The sequence below is a fragment of the Felis catus genome, chromosome B1, assembly GCF_018350175.1.
Source record: "Felis catus isolate Fca126 chromosome B1, F.catus_Fca126_mat1.0, whole genome shotgun sequence".
Classification (NCBI taxonomy): Eukaryota; Metazoa; Chordata; class Mammalia; order Carnivora; family Felidae; genus Felis; species Felis catus.
In genome coordinates this window covers 45,711,173-45,738,094 of record NC_058371.1, presented here as the reverse complement: position 1 = coordinate 45,738,094, position 26,922 = coordinate 45,711,173, and positions in this window count along the sequence as shown.

Sequence of the window (26,922 nt, the reverse complement as noted above, 5' to 3'; positions counted from 1 at the left end):
TTCTGTTGAATTCTGAATTTATACATTCTCCTTGTCCTATGGCCTTTTGATGTTTTACTCTAGGCTTTAGCTGCAATGGACTTCTCCTAGTTCTTTACTTATCTACTTTAAATACTTTAATATCTCATTGTACATATTCCTGCAGGAAGTGTTAACTAATTGCCCGAGCCTTGATGAATTTCCCACTCATGTGTTTCCACAGCCATTCTTCCTTTCTGTATACGAGCATTTATCCCATTGCATTGCCATTGTCTGTTTACCTTTTTTATCCCCCATCTAGACTGTAAGTTGGAAGAAGACAGAAATCTGTTATATCCCTAGCACTTAGCATTGTGCTTGACATTCAATAAATAATCCCCAATAAATGAACAAATGAATGGGCCCTAGAGAACAAAGAAGAATGTGTCTTAGTAATCTTAAGATAGGTGACATTTGAGGTATATAAAAAGAAGGAACTAAAAATAGGCAAACAGTGGGGAATTTGGTTCCAACATAAAAGGGATCATTTAATATCATTTGAAGTATGAGCCTTGTAAATCATGTAAGACAAGATATGCAAAATTTAAAGAGTTCTGGAATTGACCACATAAATGTGAAACCAGGCTACATTTTTTAACTGGACATCGGGAACTGATATGGAAGAAAAAAATGTTAGAAAGGGAAAACTTAAAAGTAACAAAGACTCCCAAACATAAGCCCTAAGCCTTGAGTGGGGACAGTGCTCAATCAGTAAATACTACACAAATACCTCAGACAAGTAAGGGCTATGCTAGGTCCTCAGCATTCAGAAATAGGCGAGCCATATTTCTTGATTCAATGAGTTCAAAACATTGAGAGAGAACCACAAACAATAACAACAATACAGCTAGGAATGAAGAAAATACTGGAGCTGCATACAAAAGGGGCCATGAACTCTATTTGCAGGGAGACTTCCAGATTACAAGTGTACTAAGCCATGAAGGACAGATGTAAGCCATGAAGGACTAGGATTTAAACTGACAAAGAAGAGAGGTAGGGGAACATTAGGAAATTCTGGGTGGGCAAAGCAGCAATCACAAGACAAGAATCGAGGGAAAGCATGGCATGTTTAGGAATGGCAAACATACCCATGAAAACTGTCATAAAGTTCATGGACAGTGGTGGGAGATGATGAAACTGAACAGCCAGTAAAACCCAGACCTTGACTACCATGCTAACGTGACTAAAGGCATTGAGAAAACACCAACTTTTTAAAGGAAATTAGTAACAAGTCAGTTGTAACTTTTAGAAAATCCCTTTAACTGACTGGAAAGTAGACAGACTAGATGAGACAGTGCTTAGAGAAGGGCTAAGGCCATAATCCAGATGTCCTTGGGTGACTTCAATCATAACTGGCTGACTCAAGGAAATGACAGAGTCTGTGTGGTGGGGTAGGAGGTGGCTGTGTGTGTAACAGGGGGATATGTGGAAAGATAGGAACTGAGATGTGATCTGTACTTTTCCAAATCCTGGTTTTTGTCATGAGTAGAGCCTTAGCAATCTTATTCTTCTGCACAGTTTGAAAAGGTCAAATTCCTGAATTAATTCCATGAGGTGAAGGGCAACTCTAAGAGATGATAATGAAGCATATTACAGGAAATTAAACAAGGTATTTCTTCATCTTTAAAGTGACTTTGTGCTACCTAAGTAAATCCATCTGCCAGATTTCATCTTGTCTCTTTAGAGAACTTCCTAGATGCTAAGGCAGTATCTTTCCTCAACATATCATATATGAAATATTAAAATCCCAGGTAAATACAGAATGCTAAATCAATGCATTTGTTAAAACATCAATACAACAAGAACAGCTGGTTTGTTCCCTTCCCTGAAAAAAAGAAAAGTCTTCCTGAATGTTCCTGGCAGATCTGTCATCTCTTCCTCAAGCCAAGTGACAAGTGAGTTATACAATGGGGCTTCAAAGGGTTCTAACCATATTGCACAGCAGATGCTCTGAAACTATTATTCAGAGAGTCTGCCCAGGCCCCCTATTGCCCTCTGATTCCCTTGAAGCAATTTATGACCTACTCTCTCTTTGCATCAGTTACATTATGACTACATTAATCTAAAAGACGCATTAACCTCACCTCTACTTCAATTTCCCTGAATCCTCACCCCCCAATACACACACATACTTCACATTGTACCACCCATATATACACATTAGGCTTCCTTTATGGATTGGCTAAAGCAGGATTCTTTCAGAAATATATTAGTACCAAAATGACCCGTTTGATATATGCTGAACTTTTACCTAATTCACTAGTTCTGGTCCTTTCTGCTTTTGTTCCACCGTAAATCCTCCAACAGCTCTCATTCTGGAGGATAATGATCTTTCTTCTCATTTCCAGTTAATCTTATTTCTCAATCAATCTCACCTTAAAATTAACCCAGGTTATCACTTCATATGATGTTTGCCCTATGTGAAATTTCTATAGACTGCCCTTAGATCCACATTTTGGAGGTACTCAATAGTGTTCGTTATAGTGCTACTTTCAGTGAAATCCTATCTTTGACATATTGAGACTACAAAATACTTTGCATTTATAGATCTTGCTGAATTCATGACTATTACGTACACAGCAGCAAATCATGAAAATTAGAGTTGGGAAAGTCTTATTAGGACTGAAAGTCCATCCCCAGAGGCTATGTGAGAATGCTACTTACAATTCAACATTTATTAAGCTCCAAAATGCACTAGGTCCTTTACAAAGCAAAGAGCTGGACAGAGTCAGAGTCTAAGTTATTTACAATAACACACTATCACTGTGTCCATTTTTCTCTTTAAAGGACTCCAGAAATGAGGCTTCTAATGTTTTCCACAAACGATGCTATGGCCTGATAGATTTTTCTGATGAGAAGTCTTCCTGGTATCTAGCCTATGTACTCATGTGAAGAGGAGCTTAATTTACCTTTCACCACTAATAATCAGAAGCAAAATAAACCTAAATAATATGAACACTGGGAGTAACTTCTTTCAGTGTTTTACTGAATTTCCTTTCTTATCTTCAAGCAGGAGAGAAGAAAACCAATGCTCAGTAAACGGTGCCTACAGATTTTATAAAAACTGAATAATTAAATAATGTCTCTATGTTCTTTCTCTTCTCCTTTAGCTTTCTCCCACTTTTGATAAAACTACATCCATACAGGAGCACCTGAGTGGCTCAGTTAGTCAAGCATTTGACTCTTGGTTTCAGCCCAGGTCATGATCTTGTGGTTCATGAGTTCGAGCCCCACATTGGGCTCTGCACTGACAGTATGGAACATGTTTGGGATTCTCTCTCTCCCTTCTCTCTCTACCCCTACCCTACTTGTGCTCTCATACTCTCTCTCTCTCTCTCTCAAAATAAATAAACTTTAAAAAATACATCTGTACATACACCTATCACTTAACACAATATCTTGACCACTGCTTGGCACATGGGAAGCATTCAATGAAACTTTTATTAAGTGGATGCATAATAAGAAAAATTTTTTTTCAATAACATGCAATTGTGGTATGCTTGACTCATCTTTGTATTGTTAGGCTAAAAGTGCTAGGGAAAAATATACTAGGAGTTTCAAGAATCACCATGCTTTTGAAAATCTGCCGGTGCAAATTACACAGCTCCTTACAGTACCTCTAAAATATACAGATTCACACATGGGATTCTACTCTTGAAATCATTATTCCACTATATTCTAATTAACTGGGATGTAAATTTAAATAAGTAAACAAACAAACAAACAAACAAACAAACAAAAATTCACAAATCAGAGTGTAAGTCAACTAACATTCATGCCAGGAATTTTGATTACCATTCAAAAGTTATTTTGACTAAAATAAACCAATGTCTATTAAGTGAGAAGTTTTAAAATAAAATAAAATCAGGGCACTAGAGTAGTGGGAGCTTTCAAGTGAACTAATCTTGGCTCTCTTTTTTTCACTGAGTTGATTGACCTGAGATGGTATAGATCTCAGATGTAGACTATTACTTAAATAAACACACAACTGCTATAGAAACTATATAGCCAGTTGATGAACTGAATATATTACTACATCTTAGCACTATTTTAGTACCAGGATCTATGTGTTCAATGCAAATTCCTCAGGCTGCAATTTATAACCCATTCTCTCACCTTGGCTCTGGAAAGACAGTGATAATTATATTTAACTCTAGAATGTTTCTTAAATCTCATGATATTTACCATATATTAAGTGAGACATTGATATTCAATTTTCCTGCCAACGGGAAGATGACACTGTGGAGTATTTCCTTTTCCAAATGCTCTCCATCTATCACACCCTTTCTCCTATCTGCCTTACTTCATCCCCATCCCCAACCAAGCAAGGTACACATGGAGATATATCATTAACTTATTTGCCTAAAAATTGAAAAACAAACAAACAAACAACTATTAGTCAGAAAGGAAACTTGATATTCTGAAATCTATAGCCACTGGAGGTGAAGAAACAAAGTGTGAAAATATTTGCAATCAAAAGTGCAAAGATCTTCATTATTTAGATTAAACAGTAAGAAATGGAAATAAACCTTAGCTGCATTTGAAGGCTGGCTTAGGTAGATAGCTATGGAAGAAACCTATAATAGCTCTGGTGTGTTGGTCAGAAACATGTGGTCTCAGATCTCCTATGAACTAACCATGCAAACTTCAGAAACAATGCACATGCCTTTTCTTGGTTTTAGTTCACTTACTTGTAAAATAAAAAGAAGGACCTAGATTATTCCCAGGTATTTTGCCGCTAACAAATTGCATGTTTTTTAAAAAAAAATTATTCCTTTTTAAAAGTTTTTTAATATTTATTTTTAAGAGAGAGACAGACAGAGAGCAAGCTGGGAAGGGGCAGAGAGAGAGGGAGACACAGAATCCAAAGCAGGCTCCAGGCTCTGAGCTGTCAGCACAGGGCCCAATGCAGGGCTTGAACCTACGAACTGCGAGGTCATGATCTGAGCCAAAGTCGGCCACTTAACCGACTGAGCCACCCAGGCACCCTTTTAATTTTTATTCTTTAAAAAATGTTCTACAGCTCTTGATATAATATAGAGGATATGATTTGACTCTTGGTTTCATAACTATGTACAATAAAAATTTAATATGACATTAAATATCCATATGAGGAACGGCATTCCTAATGAGCATTTGCAGTTAATCTTTGTCACTTTGTCACATCCCTGCCATGAAGGCATCACTGCCTTCACTTTACAGATGAGGAAACAGAAGCTAAAAAAAATATAAAGAATTTACTTTGTCACATGGTGTAGTAAAGAGTGGAGCTGGAGTCAGAACCCAGGTTCTTTACATCATACCAGAATGAATCTTCAGCAATGAGTTAGAGTTTTAGTTTATAACTAAATTATTAGTTACTTACTAACTGGTAGTTATAAATTTATAACATTTATAATTTTCAATGTTTTATTCCAGAATCCAATGAAACATAATAGTGGTACTTAATATATTTGAGCCTTTTCACTGTACCAAACACTGCTCTAAGCAATTTATGTGGGTTATGTCATTTAAATTTAGTTGAATCCTGGGGTTCCTGGGTGGCTCAGTCGGTTAAGTTTCCAACTTCAGCTCACATCACGCTCTCCCAGTTGGTGAGTTCAAGCCCCACATTGGACTCTACTCTGACAGCTCAGAGCCTGGAGCCTGCTTGATTCTTTCTCTCTCTCTCTTTCTCTCTCTCTCTCTCTGCCCCTCCCTGCTCATGCTCTCTTTCTCTCTCTCTCTCAAGAATAAACATTAAAATTTTTTCAAATACAAATAACTAACTAACTAAATAAATAAATAAATAAATTTAGTGCTGTCCTAAGGGGGAACAGAGAAGTGGGCAAAGAGGTCAAATCCCATAGCAAGTGAGTATGAGTTCACATCTGAATACCTATCCCAGGTTTGAGAGCTTGCCCCCCTCAAGCTGAAGTTCTTTCTTAAGCAAATGGAGGAAGTGTTTACAAAGCTGAGTCACTGCAATTGTTACCTGAAGGAAAAACATTTACTGGTGTTGGTCTCATTATCAGTCCTATTTCCAGGCATATCCGAAAATAGAGTATTTGTTCAAATCACTGTTTTCTCGTACTTCAAGTGCTCAAAAGCATTTTCAGAAACCATTGGTTACTGCTGCTCATCCCCCTGCTTGGCCACCTGTTGTAACTCCAGTCCTCATCTGTAATCTGTCCCCATTCCATATTTAACCTGTGAGGGGTATCTGATCCCTTTAAGATTTGTATAGATCTTGCAACAGTGAAGACTTCATTATTTTCAACAGCTGAGTATTTAATAAGTGACTCATAAATTAGATATGTGTCAATATGTACTTCAATGTATGTTAACGTACACAAACCAAGAAGTAAGTGTATGGATAAAAAAGCAGAGACCCTTTTGGTTTTCTTTTCAAGTGCATCTGAACTAGATTTTCAATTTTTCACATGTCAAATTGTTGTAAAGTTTGGCATAGCAGAAAAATTGAATGTTTGGGAAGGACCAGTTTGCTTTTTAAGGAAAAGAGTCACTCCAAACCCTGCTGACATGTTACTCTTTGGTAAGACTTGCATTTATACTAAATATGCCTAACGTATCATCTTCAGAGGGTGGAATTCACAGTCTCCCGTGACCTGGAAACGCTAAGTCGTTCATTTCCTCAGGAGAGTATGCATCTGGCTGTGACATGCTGAATAAATCCATCATATTTCTATCAGAAAGTAGTATTCCAATTTAGATTGCTTAACCCAAACAATCATATTGTGCCCACAGATAAAAACTGACATGAAAGAAAACAACTAACTATTGACTGAATTTAACAAAGGTTCCCTTTTACCGTCTTCAAACAACGAGTTCGTTACATGGGCCCACTTTCCCAAGTCAGTCTGTATATGCCAAGAGGGTGGGGAAGTCCAAGAAGATTTTCACCTTACACAGTGAAGAGAACAAGTGGCACTTACCCCAATTTTACATCCTCCATTTAATAAATATTGGCAACTAATTTTGATTGTTCATCCTCCAAAATGGTGAGAATCTGGGAATATCTCAACAGCTCTGCAGAACGTGCTCCTTCTGTTTGGAATGCTCTTCCCCCAGGTATCTGCACAGCTCACTACCTTTTATCCTTCAGACCTTTGCATAAACTTCATTTTACCTGTGAGGCTTACTCTAATCAGTTCATTTTAACCTACCATTGCACTCCCTATCACTTTCTCAACTTCTGCTTCTCAATAGCACTATTATATTTGATTTTCTACACATCTTTTCTGTTTTTAGTGTCTCCTCACACTAAAATGTAAATTCCAGAAGGGCAGAGAGTTTGACTGTTTAGCTCACTGCTGTATCTGCAGTGCCTAGAAGAGTGCCTGGCTCATAGCAGGTGCTCAATAAATATTTATTTGTTTGATGAATAAGGGAATGATATCCCCCAAATATAGGTTTGCAACACTTCTGGTAGATCCTATAACGTCCCAGTTTTATATATAAATAGAGCTTCTCGGGGCACCTGGGTGAGTCAGTTGGTTAAGCATCCAACTCAGGTCATGATCTCATGTCCGTGAGAGAGCCGCACATCAGGCTCTGTGCTGAGCATGGAGCCTGCTTGGGATATTCTCTCTCTCTCTTTCTCTCTCTCTGCTCCTCCTCTGCTTGTGCTCTCTCTTTCTTTCTCTCAAAAATACAGAAACATTATAAATAAATAAATAAATAAATAAATAAATAAATAAATAAATAAAATAGAGCTCTTTATCAGGGATACAATCTACTAAAAGGCTTATTTTCTTTTCAAAACAATTATAAAAATGTTGGTTGGAACATCCAGCATCTTTTTTTCAAAGACCTCAAAAGTCCAGGAACCTCATAAGTTGCAGTGATTTGTGTCGTAATCTTGATCTATCGCTGTCTCAGCAGGGTGACCTTGTCCAAATCACTTAGAATCTTGGAACCTCAGTTGTACAGGAATGAAAATTAAAGAACACGAAGCAAATGGTGATTGGTTTTGTTCCATACTCTCAAATTCCATGATTCTTAGGGTATATTCTTTCTTCATTTAATATTTCATGTGTATAGAGCATATACTGGTTAATTAAAAATCCAGACAAAATAGAACACTTGCTCAAAAGATATAGAAAATAAGGAATCAGGAATATCTGTTATCTGGGATTTCATATAAAAGTTTTTATATGGAATTTATGTGAAAGTTATTTAAAAAGTCAAATGTTTTAGCTCCTTTGTCATTACCTCTGCCACTGACAGCTCTGAATTTGTGAATTACACCCTACATAAGCACAGTTCCAAGTTTCTTTTCTTATCCAGATTACAAAGCCACTGAATTGTCTTTTCATCTTGGATGCTCCATTGAACATACTATACAATTTTTCAACACCATAATTTGATCTGAGAACATCTGCAAAAAATCTGGAATGCATTTTTCCCCTTCTCAGCACTTGACTTCAAGCCTCACATGTCAGACATTCTTCCACAGTTTCTGTGACATATTATTGGGCAAACCATCAGCAATACTTGTGTTTTGGAGAGTGCCAATATGAACAGGAAATGAGCCAGGTTAACATCATCATTAACAGAATCTTAACTACCTGTTCAACCTACGGATAAATCTGTTCTTTTAGAAATAACAATCTTGCGGCATTTTCCTCACTGTTATTCTTCATTTGAAATGGTTTCTTAAGTACAATCAAGATTATTTCATTCACATATTTATTTTCTCAAATAATTGAAACTTCCAGGAAAGAACTGCAAGGCATTCCCTGGGGTCACTGTCTTAAAAGGTAAGGAAGTTCAACTAAACATTCACATTTTACCTCAATCACGCACACACAATAGCTAATGTTTCCTTTCTCTTATTGTATTCCTTCACTCTAGGCCTTATTCCCTCCTTTCCACAAAAATTCACCCGGAAATGCCGCCACTTCCTTTGATTTCCCCTCCCTATTTTCCCCCTTCCTTTCATATTTGCATTTGATCACTCCTTTATTTTCATCTTATTTTCTTGTAGATTTCTAGCTATCTGCTACTTTTCTCTGCTCTTCCTATGTATCTTGGAAGATTTTATTTATTTTTGGTTCTGACAGATTAGGTGTGTTAAACAGCTGAAATTTACTTTCTCATGATTCTGGAGGCTGGAAATTCAAGATCAAGGTGTCTGTAGGGTTTCTTTGGGGGCCTCTCTCCTGGGCTTGAAGATGGCTGTCTTTCTCTGTCTCTTCACATGGTCTTCCTTCTGTGTGTGTCTGTGTCCTGATTTTTTATTCTTATAAGGATACCAGTTATATTGGACCAGGGCTTATCCATGTGACCTCATTTTACCTTAATCACTACGTTCAAAGTCCTATCTCCAAATACGGTCACATGTCTTGGGTGTTAGGGGCTAGGATTTCAACATATGAATTTGAGGGAACACAACTCAGCCCATAACTGGTTCCTTCCTTCTCTTTTCTCTTTGATTATTCACCTACTATTTTTCTATGCTTTCCTATTTCATTTTTATGATTTATTTATTTACTCTGGTCTCTATTCATTAGACCAATCCCTTTTTCATGCCCCGGGGACAATCTTATCCCCACTGCTCTCCAGAGACACTCACCCCCAAGAATCCCAGCAACAAAAAAACACTCTGGCTTTTTGTCTTGAGACCAAAGAAAGGAGTTTGAAGATAAGATGTGGAAGTGGTCACATATGGCTCCTCCACTCCAAACCAGATGCTGGGAGATATCATCCAGCCAACATATTGCCACAGACAAAAACGAGAAGGGGACAAAAAGGCCAAGCTGCCAGATTTCAAACTTTGTATTTGTTTCTATGAAGGGTTAGAAGTATATTGTCAATTTTTTTTCCTTTTAAACTTGCTGCTGACTCATCACACTTAATAACGGAGCAGAAATATATCAGTTCTTCTTTCACTTTCATCATCCTTAAAGAAGGAAAAGCAACTAATCTTATCATTATCCGCTCAAACACTACTCAGTGACTGTGCAGCCACAGAACTCCAGAGAAGCTCTCTGGAGGTCTTCTTACTCAGAGGTGTGGTGGGAGCAACTTGCATTCCTGACTAGCCTTCTCCACTGTAGGAGTCTTAACTCCATTCTTTTGCTCTGAGTGTTTGTTGAATCGGAGCCTTTATTCTTTTCCCCAGTCTAGCATGTATAGGAGAGATGCTCCTGCCCTGGAGACATACCGTGCTGTGTTCAGTCTGTTCTGAGTTTCCCAACAGACAGAAAAAGCATATGCTTAGGGCACTCTGCAAGGCAGGATCATCAAAAAGATGTTTGAAAGAGTTTTATATTTAATAATGATATCTCTCCAGAAAAGCATTAAATGGGCCATCTTTGAGGGAAAAAATTCAATCTTAATGGACTTATTTACTTTTATTTTACATCTTGGTATTATTATTTCATAATTTTTAATTACATATCTCAGAAGAATGGGCACAAGGTAAGATTCTTGGTACTATTCTTTCTAATTGTCTTAGTCTGACTCATTTTATATTTAAAGTACAATTAGAAATTAGAAGTTATTTATTGTAAGAAGTGTGAATATAACTAGCATTTTAACTACTCTTGAATAGAGTTAGTTTTCAAAAGGTATTAAGTTTAAGGCATTGAAAAAAGGCATGATTCAGAATATTCACTGGCTCTGGTCTTGCAGCATTTTTATTTCATTGTGGATCATCCATATATTTTTCAAACTCCCTTAAGTCCTTATTTATTGATGTGTCTCTAAGTATTTAGTTCATGGGAACTGATCCAAAAAGAATTGCAAGGGTGCCTCATTGAGGATTAAAGCCATAGAGTGACAGCTCAATCCTTGGCCTACCTGCATCTGGAGGCTTCAGTTCCATGTAGACACCAGCATGTATCCTCTCCCCATTAGAGAGAATTTAAAGAAGTCTAGGTTAAGAGTGGGAAAAAACCATCCAATTAGCCTATTTGCCCTCCTTGGTCTCAAGGTCCAGTAACTAAGTCCCAGTACTGGTAAACTGCCAATCTCCCAGTCCCTCTGGGATTGTAGCCTTCCTCCAACTCATACCAAAGGACTTACTTTCAACAACTACATCACAATGTTTCTTCACAACAGAAGCTCATTCAACTTAAAGACAACACTGGGGAGGACTTATGGCAAACGTTAGCCCCGTTTTTTGAGGTATCATCTACCAGTTTTTCAAGTGAGGATATTAGTTCAGTGACTTGCTCCAAATCCCATCTGATTTGGCATATATTGTCATTATCTTAGCTCTACCCTTTCTCCCAAACAACACCCTCTTCCCTGCTTCCTGTTTCCTGCTTTCCACAAAAAATTTGACATCCAATTAAAGCAGTACATTTCAAATGAGATTTAGATACCCAGGAACTATTTAAGAGCAAAAATTAGAAAAAAAAAAAAAAGACACAAAGTATCTTGTTTAGACATTAGAGCAGTTCATGCCCCTGTACTCCAATATAGACTCCATGCATCCTTCTGGATAAGAGTGACCTTTTGCCCCACTCTTGCCCTTATCATATCACTTACAAAAGGCCATGGTTGAGAGCCAAATACTGACTCTTGTCTATGCAAATTGAACATGTCTTTTGTTCAACAATTTACAGTACGGTTTTCGTGTTGAGAGCCACAAAGCTCAGAAAGTAAAGTAAACACTAGAAAAATTTAAGAATCGGCATTGCATTTACTGGGATGCTGCTTTTGGTTTATCTAAATATTTTCCACTCAAATGAACTTTAAATGACTTGTATATAGTGTATGTCCTCATCTCTACAAGAACCACTTGAATAATGCTGTAATTAATATGCACCATCACACAAATAGGCCCTGTGAATATAAATACACTCTCCACACAGCGTACCTACATTTGTACTTATTCTCTAAAATAAACAGCAATTGATGCAACTGGAGTGATGTGTACAATCTGCAGCAGAGTACTGAGCATGCGGAATGTACTAAAAAAAATGCATTTGTGATGGAGCCAATATTAAGCGTGCAGCAACATGACTGATGGGAGTTCTCTGTAGTAAAAGTCCACAGAGTGGGAAACATCTTGCTGTGTTATTATACAGGGCAACGTGTGAAAGCTAATATATAACAGTTGTAGAAGCAAATGATTTGAATGAGTCTCTATTCAAACCTCCAGAGGGCCATAACTGATTTTCAGTTTTAGTTTTAGTTTTAAATCAGAGCAAAGCAATAACAATTTAAATAATCTTTTAAGGCACGGGCTTCTTTTTGCTGCTGGATATGTCACTTTCTGGGGAAAGAGCTAAATGGTCAGAATACCAGCATGCTGTCTTTCGTAGCAGAAAAGGAGGAAGAAGGAGGATTTATGAGTGGCCTTGGAGTCCAGTTTCCTGTAGGATGACACCTTTGGCAAATGAAGAGGGGGACTCATGCCTATCCTCACAGTGTGGTGGGGAATAGTGATAGGGAAACTGAGGCAATGTCCTCAAATATCTTCATTTTAGGGAAGTGCAATTTGAGATCCAGAAAAGCAGTGTGACTTACTTAAAATCACACAAGTACCTTAATGGCAAAGCCAGGCCCTTAACCAAACCTCTGAATCCCCTGCCTCTGCATGCTTGGTATTTGGAGATGAGGCAGGAATTGAAGATTGTCAACTTAGTGTCAATTTATGAAGCTACAAAAGAATTCATATCTGAAAAATCCTTTTTTTTTCTCATACAGACACACCAACCTCCAGAACATGAGGTCAAAAGTGAGCACTGATATCCAAGGGGCAGGCCAATTACCATTAAGAAATCTGTTCTTTCTATGTGCTCCAAGAGCTGTTCACACCCAGCTGCACAACCTCACAGGGCTTTAGTCAATGGTTACAGGTCACTCGTCTGCCACAGTGCTCTGGAAAGTCATAAGGCAGGGCAGAATTTCTGGGTCAGAAAGGATCTGAGAGGCCATCTATTCCAATGTCCCACCATTTCCAGAAATCTTCCCTGTCACGTTACTAATACTAGATGATGGTTCAGCCTTTGTTCTAGAACTCCCAGTGGCAGAAGCTTGCTATATTTTGAGGCCGTGTGACCCATCCCATTGTGCTATTTATCTGGAAATTGGTGGCCAGGACTACAAAGTATGGTTGTATAAGCATTTTGAGATGTGTACAGCAATGTCCTGGTGAGCAAAACAGTAGCAATGCCAATCTAGTAGCCTTCTGTTCTAAAGTAATTGCGTCTACCCGGATGGAGGAGGATTCTTTGTACAAAAACATCTGTCTCCCAAGCTGGGTGTCAGTGAAGCTGTCAGTGACTGGGAGGAGGAAGGGAGAAGGAAGTCCAACATTTTCCAGTTTACACAATCACTAGTGGTGGTCTTAGTGGCAATATGTATAATGCTTCTAGACATGAGGGGAGAACTGACAAGAAAAGGCCGTAAGAGAAGTGTGCTGATGTGGATACTGAAGCCCGGAAGTGATTTCTCCAGCTCGGTAAGAAGATAAACCAACTGTTTAGTCTTGCGCCACCAGTGAGCTTCTGCGCTCAACAAAAGTCGAAGTCTCCGGGACCTTTTGAAAATGAAGGGAAGTGGTACTTGGGGTCTTTGACTGCACAACCTCAAGGGTGAAAGTGAAGATTGTGCTGCTAGAAGTCCACTATCCTGAAAGTTCTCCTAATGTCAGACCAGTTCCTTGAGCATCCAGATCCAACCTAACTTTCAGGCTTCATTTCCTGCCATTTTGATACCTCCCTTAACTTAGTCACCATTCTTGACCAAAGTGACACCATCTACATTCCAGCCACACTGCGCTCTTTGCCATTGCACAAACACCTGACTCTTTGGCCTACTATCCCTCCATGCTAAGCTCTTTCCTCTGATTTGTCTAGCCTCTCCCTGGAATTGCCTTGGCATGTTTCCATCCGTAATCCTGGATCCAGCTCAGTAGTTATCCCCTTTGAGAACATGTCTTCCCCCAGCTGTTTCCATAACTCTCGGGTCTCAAAGATGGGTACTGTTTCTTATTTAATTTCAAATATCTCTGGGCCTTGATATTTAGAATGGAGAAATGAATATCTTGTTATATCCATTTCCAAATCAGGGCCATCTGAAACAGGCTTTCACTGGACTTTGCTTTTATGTGGCTATAACTTTCCTACACTATCTTCCACTAGTTTTATTCTCAAATTCTTGAGATTCCAAATCTGTGCATTCTTTAGATGTTTAGTTTCCTTATTGAAAATAGAAATGATGATGTAAATATCTCATCAGTTTAGAGGATTAAATGAGATAATGTATGTACAATGCTTAGCAAAGTGCCTGGTATATTAGCAGGGGCTCGATTATTATTGGTTTATATTCCATTCCCATGGTGCATCTACTTTTGGATCAGACTAAAGGGGAATTTACTAAATCGTAATGACTAACCTTCTAAAACTAAGTTAGAAAACCACTGGCATTAACTAAAAAGAAAATAGATGTAAAATCTTAGAAGAACATGAGCTTTGCTTTAAATTGTGACCCACGTCTATCATAGCAGATGATTGTTCTATTGACGTTTTGGGGAACTCACTTTCAGGTCGAAACTTTCTGAATCCCACGAATGTTTTTCAAAGACTCAGGACTGTTAATTCGAACTAGAAATGAGATAATAGTGTGTGACTAAATACTTGCCTTACTCTTGGTCCATCTCCTTTTATGGCTTCTTGCATAAGTTAAGTCCCTGCATTATGGAGGAATCTCCCTAATGCATAGTCTAAATATTTCATATGGGATTTAAAATCTATAATCATTGCTCTGAGTTTAGTTGACATCGGAATCAGACTATCTCCCTCTTCCACATAAAATTCACTTTATTATAATTTTAGGTCATAGGTCATGATTTAAGCTTTTCCTTCATGAGGCTAACTCATCTCTGTTCCTTGCAGCCCCCAGCTGCATCATGTTTTTTAAATCCACTTGCTTTCATTTAAAATCACTCTAAAGCATATCAGAATGGGGCCCTGAATGTGTTTTTCTAGTTAATGAAAACCAGTATCACTGCCACATCCGTATATCTCAAAGAACATGTTTAATCTCATCCCGATCTGTCACAATTATTTGTCAGGCTGAGAGCTATTGATTACGAATGGTAATTACTTGCTCAAGGAATCCCTCCCCAGGTTTGAATTTCAAATCACAGCACCTTTGGGCTTGCTGCAGAGGCTGTTCCTTGGACAGAGGAAAGAGGAGGTAACTGAAGTGGCGAGCCTTTCCTCTGGAGGCTGCTGAAGAGATTGATGAAATCACAGATAGTCTTTAACCAAATACCAAGCCTACCTGACAGAAACCACACAGCAATTCAAAGGGTCCAGGAGTAAGAGCAATGCATTTTAAACATACTCCCAGCCGTTGGTCTGTCAGTAACAAATTAGACTTGTCACTTTCTCCAAGCAGATTTAGTAAGGACATTACCAATGTTAATGATCTGTGCTTGCCACTAGAGGAAGAAGCTGGAAGCAGAGTTTGGTAGCGCCGGGGGAAACCTTTCATTTTCCTTCCATTCTTTTCCTCTGGCTGCACGGAAGCAAGACAAGGGCCGCTTTTCCATAGTCGTCCTTCTCTCAAGTTTGGGAAGTGTCAGATGATATGAAAATTTCCTTTACATTCTACTCAACAGACAGGCCAACACTTACCCACTGTTTACTCCTATGTGTGAGTTCAATTTAGGACTGTCAGGGGAACGAACCTCCAAGAGGAGTGTGTGTGTGTAAATGGAGGGCTTGTTGTACAGGATGCGGGCTTTCCCAGGTTGTCCCTGGGGAGGTAATGTTTTAAGAACAGTGTGTTTAAAACAGGATCCAAACTCCCCTGGACCCGGCTTTACTGAATCCCATTTTCTAGAGGGAAGAACTTGAAACTAAAGTGCAAACAGTAGCCCAATGCTGTAATGATGACTACCCACCTGGCACATGTTCACCGTTAGAAAGAAAACTCCTTTCGTTTATCCCCAATAATTAAGGATTTTTTTCCATTAATGCATAGATGCAATGCCAGTGATAAGTCCCCTTTACTTTCTTAAAGCGTATTTTTCAAAACTTATTCAGAAAAGCAAACAATGGTGAAAATGGGATGTCTCTCCAACCCAATTGTGGCCATTTACTTAGTAGTAGATATGTAGTAGATAATGGAAATCAATCCATCTAAAACTACCAAGTTCCAGTAATTATTTCAGGGACCTAAAGTTCAAAATTGAAAAAAAAAAAAAAAGAAAAGAAAAAAACCTTAATGGCGATGGCTCAGGTTGAAATTGGTTGAAAATTAATTTCATCCAACACCCATAGAGGTTATTAGATATAAGACAGACTAAAATGTTGCATTACATTAAAGGAAAAAATGGGTTTCAGAGAAAAGACTATAAGTCTGGCTATATTAAAAGTGGACTATTTATAAATCAAAGTCTCCTGAGTTTGTCAATAGTTTTGCATTTACTTTTGAGATCAAGCAACAGGTCACGTGACTCACAGGCCTAGGCCCAGAGACCCACAAATGAGTTAATAAAAACCATCATTAAGGGTGATTCAGGAGGGAAATGTATTTCATGTTCTTGATATTCTAAGATCTTTTTTTTTTTTTTCTTATGGCTGTGGGGGGAAAAAAGATCAATGACAAAGAGAGCATGGATCAAAGAGACAGACTTTGCTGTGTTCGTTTTCCTATAGACTTGACTGAGTCTGGTTTGCTTTCAAGCTCTGAGTTTGCAGCGGCTGGGTAACCGGAAAAACGCCCCAAAGAGAGGAAGCAAAACCGCAAAAGTCCAAACAGGCAGCTTGAAGGAAGGCTTTCAGAAACAGCTCTGGTTTACTCCCGCCTCCCCCACCCCTTCTGTATTCCAAGCCAGCACCTGCCCCAGCACCAAAGCAGCAATCAAGCCCTGTGTGCGCTTCTTACCATAAGCTAACGCCTTTCTTTGCCTTGATTCCTGGGCTTTGAAGTCTTTTACTGCACACGCACATACATCACGTTGAATTTCTACAGGGCAAACTTCAGGTTTGTTTTCTTTTCCTAAGATTTTTTTCTTTTTTTTTCCCCTCTCTTGTCTTCTTGTTGCTTTTTTAATATACATTTCTTCAGCATGTACTTCACCCTCAATCCTATTTTCCTTTTTAGAGCTGTCGTCCCTGACTAGCCATTCTTAGTCAAGAGATGACTAAGTTCTGGGAGGCATCTCCCACTGGGAACTCTGCCTCCGTGCAAGCAGGTTTGAATTGCAGGTTGGCTGCATTTTTGATAAGTCCTGAACATAATGTACTATCAACCAGGGATGGAGGAAGCCAGTGGCATTTGGACTGAGCCACTCAAGGAACATATTTTTCAGACATATTGGATTTTGCAAAGTCTGCATCGGATTTTGCCCCACAGGTGTACTACTTATTTATTCCTTTAATTTCCAGGCCTTTGTGGATTTAAGAGGGCCTGAATCCATAGGAGCAAATTACAATGAAGACTTTTACAGCTCTGCTTAAAACCCAAGATGCAAAGAAAATCTAAATGGATGTCAATTCTGAACTTAGCAACAAATGGTCTATTTCCAACATGCTGTACAACTGTGCTCAAAATCCAGGAGTAAGCAAAGGATAAAAATGAAGTAACACACACCAGTATATGTATTTGCCAGGCTTTGCCGTAGTAGCAGCAAACTCAGTATCTCGGTGGATAATAACACAAACATCTACTGCTTACTCACAGGTCTGTGAATTGGGTGTGGCTCTGCCGGGCTCAGCTGGGCTTGGCTCCAGGCTACTATTCGTCTTGAAGTCTGCTCTGCTGGTCATATCCTGGGAACTTCAAGAACTCAGGGAATAGCCACTATTTGGGATGTGCTGGTGACAGAAGACAGAAATTCAAGACAATGAGCAGAAACATAGAATTCCTCTTAAATGCTTCACTTGAAGCAGGTATAATATCACCCTGCTTGTATTTCGTTGTCCCAAGCAGGTCACATGATCAAGCCCAATGTCAATCGGGCATAGGAAATATAGTATAATAATAATAAATAAATATTTGGTCTTTGTTCCTGGTTCCTGGCATAGATTTCCTCAAACTCTCAGAATCTACTATCTTTTATATGCTAATTGGATGACTCATGAGGAAGGGGAGCCCTAGATAGCTTCAAGATGGGTGATGGTCACATGAAAAACCAACAATGAGAATGCAGAGTAGAACTTTTAGCCCTGTCCCCATGAGGGTAGAGGGACTTGCGACTGAATTCAATCACCAACATCCAGTAATTTAATCATGTGTTCCTATATGATGAAACCTCCACAAAAACTCCCATGATGGGGTTTAGAAAGCTTCTGGGTTGAAGAATGCATTGATGTGCAGTGAGGCACGAAGTTCTGTGTCTCCCCACTCCCACTTTGCCCAATGCCTCTCTTCCAGTTGGCTGTTTCTGAATTGTATCCTTATAAGAAACCAGCAACATAACTGAAGCACCTTCCTGAGTTCTATGACTCATTTTAGCAAACTATTAAAACTTGGGGTTAGGGGTGTTCAACCCCTGAGTTGGTACTCAGCAGGAAAAAGTGCGGGTAGCTTGGGGACCCCATTTTCAGCTGACATCTGAAATGGAGACAGTTTTGAAGGACAGAGCCTTTAACCTGTGGGCTCTACACTATTGATGGGTGGTTATTGTCAGAATTGAATTGTCTACCCAGTCAGTGTTGAAGAATTGGAGACTTGGAATGGCATATTTGGTGTCAGAAAACACCACACAGAAGGATATTTTAATCACAGGGAAACAAGGCTTAGTACTTATGAGCAAATAATATAGTCCACCACAAGGTACTTTGGAACAGATTTAAATACATTACAAATACTTAGCACTATTGAAGGTCCTCAAATCCCAATTTCCCAGTCTACTCCCCACCTAAATGCAGCAAACAGTATCATCTCCATATTTCATAAAAAACATCAACATCATTCAGCATTAGCCAGAAGAGATCCTTTGTTTCCTAGTGAACATTTCATATAACTTGAAATTATAAAAAAGTAAGAATTATGGGGACATGGTCTGGGTCCCTAGGTAGGTTTCAAATACTTGAAGGAAAATATTCTATCACTATGCTATCACTATACTCCCTGTACTGACCTACACAAAATCTGACACATACACAGTGCCAGGTATGTTTTGCTCATTGATAACCTATAGTTCTTGGTGGAAGAACTTTTACTCTTATGTGTGGAGTTATAAAGGCATTACTTAAGAGTGTTTAAAAGACTCTCCCCAAGAATGTCATATATTTGTTTTCTCAAACTCTACACAGATCCCTGGCTTGTCTTCAACTTAATTTACAGAGTCAAAAAAGAAAGACAAAAAAGGTAAAAAATAAATCTAGCATAGTCCTGGGCGCTTATCTTTCCTTAGTGCCTTTGATCCTCATGACAGCTCTATAAGGGGGATATTACCACCCTTGTGTTCAGCCCCAGTTTTCCAGATGAGAAAACTGAGACTCGGAGACAAATGTACACAACTAGCATGTAGTAGAACCGACACTTGACCTTAGTTCTATGTAACAAAGGCTTTTCCTTCTACTCAATATTTTTCTATAGCAAAAGTCCCAGGCTCAACCTTGTTGAAGGAAAGACTAAATAAGAAATGTTATCATATATATTATGAAATCAATAAAATGTTACCTGAATTTGGAAAAGAAAGGGGGCAAAGTAAGACTATATTAACCTGGATAAAGGAGACTGATGGTAGAGATCTCGAACATAAGTTATTTTTTTATAACTAGGGTTTGTTTGCCCATTTCCCAGACCCCTCTATGTGTCTTACGCTCCACAAGTATACAATAAACAACCCCTTACAAGTGGGCAGAAGACCTGAAGAGACAATTCACCAAATAAGCACATGGAAACATACCCAATATCACTACTTATTAGGAAAATGCCAATTAAAACTATAGCGAGATATTACAACATACCCAACAAAATGGCTAAACTAAAAAAAAGAAAAAGAAAAAAGATTCAGACAATAACAAGTATTGAGAACAATGTAGAGTAACTGGAACTCTCATATACTGATACAAAGTAAAATTCTATACCAAATTCCACAACCACTTCATAAAACAGTTTGGTGGTGTTCTAATGGTAAATAAACCATATGATCCAACTATTTGGCTACTAGATATTTTACCAAGAAAAATAAAAATATATGTGTACAAAAATACTTATACACAAATGTTCATAGCAGCCTGATTTGTAACAATCAAAAACTGGAAATGACCCAAAGATCCATGAAAAGATACATGCATAAATAAAGTGTGGTATATCCATACAATGGAGTACTACTCAGTGATAAAAATGATCTGTGGATACCCACAACAACATGGATGACTCTCAAGATATTTATGCTAAGTGAAATAAGCCAGACCATCTAAAAATTATATAATTCATGTGAAATTCTAGAAAATGCAAACTGATTTATAGTGACAGAATGTAGATCAGTGGTTGGACAGGGATGGGAAGTAGGAGATATAAGAAGGAAGAATTAGAGCATGAGAAAACTTTTGGAGGTGATCAAAAATAATTTTTTAATTTTGATTGTGATGATGTGCTCATGGAGATATACATGTGTCATAACTTATTAAATTATACCTTTGTGGTATGTGCAATTTACTGTATGCCAATTATATCACAATAGAGCTTATTTTTTTTTAAAGTGCATCATATTGTAAAGGCATGTTGTAAAGAATAAATGATTTCAGACATGAAATCTCAGAACAGCCTCTGACACATGGCAAGCACTCAATACACACTAAGATCTTACTATTATTGTTATCGAGAGGGATGCTACAGAATCATTGCTGGCATGAAGTATAATCTGAAAAGATCTACTTTCTACTTCCTGTGGCAATTGCCTTCGTATGTCACTGCTCAATCACAACAGAGTGGACAAAAATCTAGGGCAAAGATTTAAAACTAACTCTGACCAAAGAACATTTTCTCATGTCTACATTTCACAGTGTGAGAGGTATATTAGGAAAATAGAATCTGTTCTGTGTGAACTCAAATTGTTACTACCAAGGAAGGCTCTTGATAAACTTTAATGAGACACAATAGTTTAGCATTACTGAGCTCAGAAGTTTAAATTCTCTCCCAACCATCTTCCCTTTCCACCTACCCTGAATTCTGAATGAGATTCAAAAGTTCTTGAATGTTCTATTCTTTCTTAGGGAACTGAAAGTGAAGTTAGCCCAGCTCTAAGGTTTATCAGAATCCACATGTTTTAGCAATTGTTTCAATTTCCTAGGTATTATACAATAGAAAAACTATCTTCTCTTCACTCCTTTACTTGTACATCATGGTGTTCTATTATCATTGCTAGGTGGTTCACCTTCATGGTGTACATGGATTGCTGCTGAGACCCAGAGATCCTATAAAAGGGAGCCTCAGGGGCGCCTGGGTGGCTTGGTCGGTTAAGCGTCCGACTTCGGCTCAGGTCATGATCTCACGGTCCGTGAGTTCAAGCCCTGCATCGGGCTCTGTGCTGACAGCTCAGAGCCTGGAGCCTGTTTCAGATTCTGTGTCTGCCTCTCTCTCTGCCCCTCCCCTGTTCATGCTCTGTTTCTGTCTCAAAAATAAGTAAACGTTAAAAAAAAAAAGGGAGCCTCAGAAATACAACAATTTCAAGTTTCTCTTTAGGTTGGAGCCATGGTAAGAAAGGATGTGTGCTATGAGTACTGGGGACCGGCCAAGAAAGTCACAAGCAAAGTAGCTGCAGGCTGCGTCTTGGGTGGGAATGTACAAGTGACTGCATTTGAGAGTTCCTCACTGAATGATTTTTAAAAAAACAAGCAAACAAACAAAAAACCCAAAAAAGAAAACAAAACAAAAACCTGGAAGAAAGTAAAACTCTACAAAGATTAGGCTTGAAGAATATATTGGTGTTACCAATATTTCTAAGCTTCTTAAATACACTACCTTGATAACTTTCATCTTCACTATTTAATAACAAGATCATTGCTCTCAACTTTGTCCCAGCTACCTTATACATACTCTATCCATTTTATTGGTTAATAGGAGAGGGAAATAACGTGAAATTCATGTCATCTTTGTCTTCTTCAAGTATGAATTTTACCACTTTTGCCACCTTTTTAAAGCAATGCTCTGTGTGGAAGTTTAAAGAAGGTTGAACTCAGGTTAGATCAAATGTGATCCTTGTCTTCATATCTCAGAATAAACAAATTGCAACTTCATTGAAGACAGGGAAACTATCTATCTCACCAATCCTATTCCCAGTACCTAGAACGTAGTGACCAATAGACCACACTGTTCTTAAAAGAGAAAACTTTTAAGATACACCCCCCCCCCCAAAATCCTATTTCATACAGTGTGAAATAGGTATTCATTCCCCTTTATTTTAGATAGGAGACAGATAAGAATACAGATGATGAGTGATTTTCCAAACAACAAAAAGCTAGTAGGTCATAGAGCTTACTATTTTTATGTCAACATTTTACTGAAATTTAATAAGCATACAGAAATGCCCATGTGTCATAAGTACATGGCTATATAAATTATCACAAATCAAATACCTCTATGTAACTACCACCCAGATCAAAAAATAGAAAATTTTGTGCACCCCAGAAGCCTTCCTCATGTTCCATCTCAGTAAGTTCTTTTCCATAAATTAACTACTATTCTAAGATCTAATATCATAGATTGGTTTAGCTTGCTTTTGAACTTCATTAAAATGGAATGATACAGCATGTTCTTTTTTTGTGACTGGCTTGGTCCACTCAACATGATGTTTGTGAAATTCATGCGTGTTGTCCATGTAATAGCTTGTTCACTCTGCTTGTTGTATTATATTATAAATATACCACCATTTATTTATCTTTTTACTACTGATAGATGTTTAGGTTTTTTGCAGTTTGAATGTATTACAGATCATGCTACTATGAATACTCATAAATGTATGTGTATCTACTGGGTATATACCTAGGTACGAACATGCTAGGTCCTGTGGTATGCATACAGTCAGCTTTAGGAGACGTTGCCAAACAGTTCCTAAAATGATTGCCATACATCCCCACTGGCAGTATATGAGGGTTCTAGTTGTTCCACATTCTTGAAAACACTTGATAATTGCATTTTAGCAATTAGGGTGAGTGTGCTATGGTACTTCATTGTAGTTTTAATCTGCATTCCATGATGGCTAATGAAATTGAACACCTTTAGATATATTTATTCACCATATGGATTACCCTTTTGTGAACTTCCTCTTCAAGAGTGATGTCCATTTTTTCTCCAGTGAATTTGTTTTCTTATTGCTTTGCCAGGGATTTTTGTATATTCTGGATGTGAATTTTTTGATGGAATTCTGTACTGTGAATATCTCTCCCCACTCTGTGGCTTGCCTTTTTATTTTCAAATATATATTTGATAAATAAAAGTTCTTAATTTTAATAAGTTTCCTTTTAAAAATCATTTCTTTTACAATAAGTACTTTTTCTGTTCTATTTAAGAAGTTGTTGCCTACTCTAAGATCATGAAATCATCCTCCTGTTTTCCTCAAAAGGATTAATCATTTTATCTTTCACATTCAGATGCACAATTCATCTAAAATTGATTTTTGTGTATAGTGTGGAGTAGGGGTTAAGATGCATTTTCTCCATATGAAAATCCAATTAACCTTATACCATTTACTGAAAAAAAAAAAACACCCTACTTTTCTACCATTTCTTTGCAGTGACAATTTTTTTTAATAAATCAAGTGTGTATGTATGTATAGGTCTCTTTTTGGACTCTTTAATTTATTCCAACATCTTGATGTCTTTCCTCACACTAATAATATAGTATTTTAATTATGTATCTTCATGCTAAGTCTTAATATCTATTGGAGCAAGTCCTCTACCTTTTGTCTTTTAAAGTTTGTCTTGTCTCTTCTTAGACTTAGACTTTTCAAAATAAATTTTAGAATCAAATTCTCAGCTTCTAAAACAAAACAAAACAAAAATCCTTCTGGGATTTTGACTAAGACAGCTCTGAATTTAAATAATTAATTCATCGGGAATTGACATTTTGAAATACTGAGTCTTCTAATTCATGGATATAATAATTCTTTCCATTAATTTGGGTCTTTTATAATTTATCTCAGCAAGTAGCATTCAGCATAGAATTTGTGTCTATATTTTACCAGATTTATTCCTAGATAATTGATATTATTTATACCACTACATGCAGTATTTTTAAATAAATCTCAAAGAAGATTTATTTTAGATGATTTATCGAATACAATTGATTTTGTATGTTGACCTTGAACCCTCATTAAATTATTACTTCTTTTTTGTTGTAATGAGCACCGGGTGTTGTATGGAAGTGTTGAATCACTATGTCATACACCTGAAAATAATATTGCATTGTATGTTAACTAACTGGAATTTAATAAAAATTAAAAAAAATTATTACTTCTTTTAGTTTTCTATAGATTTATCTGTTTATCCTATTCACACACTAAGACTTTGTATGAATAATACCAATTTAATTAATCTTTCCAGATCCTTACGATTTCATCTTGTTTTCTGACCTTTGTGCATTGCTTAAGATTTTATTAAATATTGAATATAAGTGGGAGTAGTATAAATCCTTATCTCATTCTCACTTTTAGTTGTTAGTAAGACATTGTTAAGTACATTATTGTTGGCTATTTTTTGATAAACACTGATCTTATAAGATTAAGAATGTTTGTTTCTATCACCAATTTCTTTTTATTATGAATGGCTATTATCAAATACTTCTTTTTATATCTCTTGAAATGAGTACATTATTTTTGTCTTTGTTGTATTTATGTAGTAAACTCTATTGATTGACATTTTTAATGTTAAATCAAACATGCAATCATAAAATAAGTCCAATTAGTTTGTGTTATAAGAAAACATTCTTAGATATAGTTAAATACAGTTGGATAATATTTTATTTAAGATTTTGCATCCATGCTCATGATTTGCTATCTATAATTTTTTTTTTCTGTATTGCTCTTGGTACAATGTTTTTGTACCAATATTTTGGTAATAAAATTATCCAGGTTTCATATGAACATTTCCTTTTTATTCAATTCTCTAAAAGAGTCAGTGAAAGTTTGGTGTTTTTTAAGCATTCTGTCCACTTCATCTAAATTTTTTAAATTGTCAGCATTACGTTCTTTTTTTTTTTTTTTTAATTTTTTTTTCAACGTTTATTTATTTTTGGGACAGAGAGAGACAGAGCATGAATGGGCAAGGGGCAGAGAGAGAGGGAGACACAGAATCGGAAACAGGCTCCAGGCTCTGAGCCATCAGCCCAGAGCCCGACGCGGGGCTCGAACTCACGGACCGCGAGATCGTGACCTGGCTGAAGTCGGACGCTTAACCGACTGCGCCACCCAGGCGCCCCTAGCATTACATTCTTAAAAGGATATTTTTTATTAGGTATTTAATTTTAATTCCAGTACAGTTAATATACAATATCTTATTTTTTTTTAGTATCTGTAGGTTCTGTCGTGATATCCCTCTTTCCAGTCCTGGTATTGGTAATATGTGCTTTTTCTCTTTCTTCTTGATCTGCCTTACTCAGGCTTTAGTAATTCTATTAGTCTTTTTTTTTTTTTAAGATTTTTATTTTTAAGTAATCTCTACACCCAAAGTTGGGCTCCAACCCACAACCTGAGACCAAGAGTTGCAAGCTCCACCAACTGAGTCAGCTTGGCACCCGACCATTAGTTTTTTTTAAGAACCAACATTTTGTTTGTTGATTTTTGTCTTTTGTATATTTGTTTTCAATTTCACTCATTTCTACGTTTACTTTGATTCTTTCATTTTTTCTACTTCCTGTGGATTTATTACACTGTCCTTTTCCTAACATCTTGATTTTGATTCTCAGGTAATTGATTTTTAGTCTTTCTTTTACAAGATATATTTCCCACGAATTATGCTCTAAAAGTAGTTTCCATACCTCAAGTATTAGTATGTTGTATTTTCCTTGTCACCCACACAGCAGAATTTAAATTTAAATCCAGAATCTTTTATTCTCATTTAGAATTCTTTAAAAAAGTATAAAGTATACTATTCTGTATTTCTTTGTCACCTATAAATAAGCAGTATTCAAACTTTTAACATGAAAATATTCAGATACAAAATGATGAATAAATTCGCCATTTTCAGTTTGCATATTTTGTGCCAATAAATGGTCAAGCTTTTTTCTTTTTTTATTTAGGTTTTTGTATTTAATATTCACAACAACCTTGGGAGGTATACATTATTATCTCCTCTCTACACATGAAGAGACATGCACAAAAATTGTTGAAGGGAGGGGCGCCTGGGTGGCGCAGTCGGTTAAGCGTCCGACTTCAGCCAGGTCACGATCTCGCAGTCCGTGAGTTCGAGCCCCACGTCAGGCTCTGGGCTGATGGCTCAGAGCCTGGAGCCTGTTTCCGACTCTGTGTCTCCCTCTCTCTCTGCCCCTCCCCCGTTCATGCTCTGTCTCTCTCTGTCCCAAAAATAAATAAACGTTGAAAAAAAAATTAAAAAAAAAAATTGTTGAAGGGACTATGTCTATCCCACTTACATGCAGTAGAAGCAGAATTTGAAAATAAACAGCATAGGGGCACTTGGGTGGCTCAGTAGGTTAAGCATCTGACTCTTGGTTTCGGCTCAAGTCATGATCTCATGTTTTCATGAATTCGAGCCTCACATCGGGCTCCACACTGCCAGTGTGGAGCCTGCTTGGTATTCTTTCTCTCTCTCTCTCTCCTTTTCACTCCTCCCCTCCCCAATTTGTGCTATCTCTGTCTCTCTCAAAATAAATAAATAAGCTTAGAAAAGAAAAGAAAAGAAAAGAAAAGAAAAGAAAAGAAAAGAAAAGAGAAAAACAGGATAAATTTCTCTAGCTCTAAAGTCTGTGTTCTTTTCCTTTCATTCTCTCCCACTCCATGCTGCTTCTATCCATATGCATGTG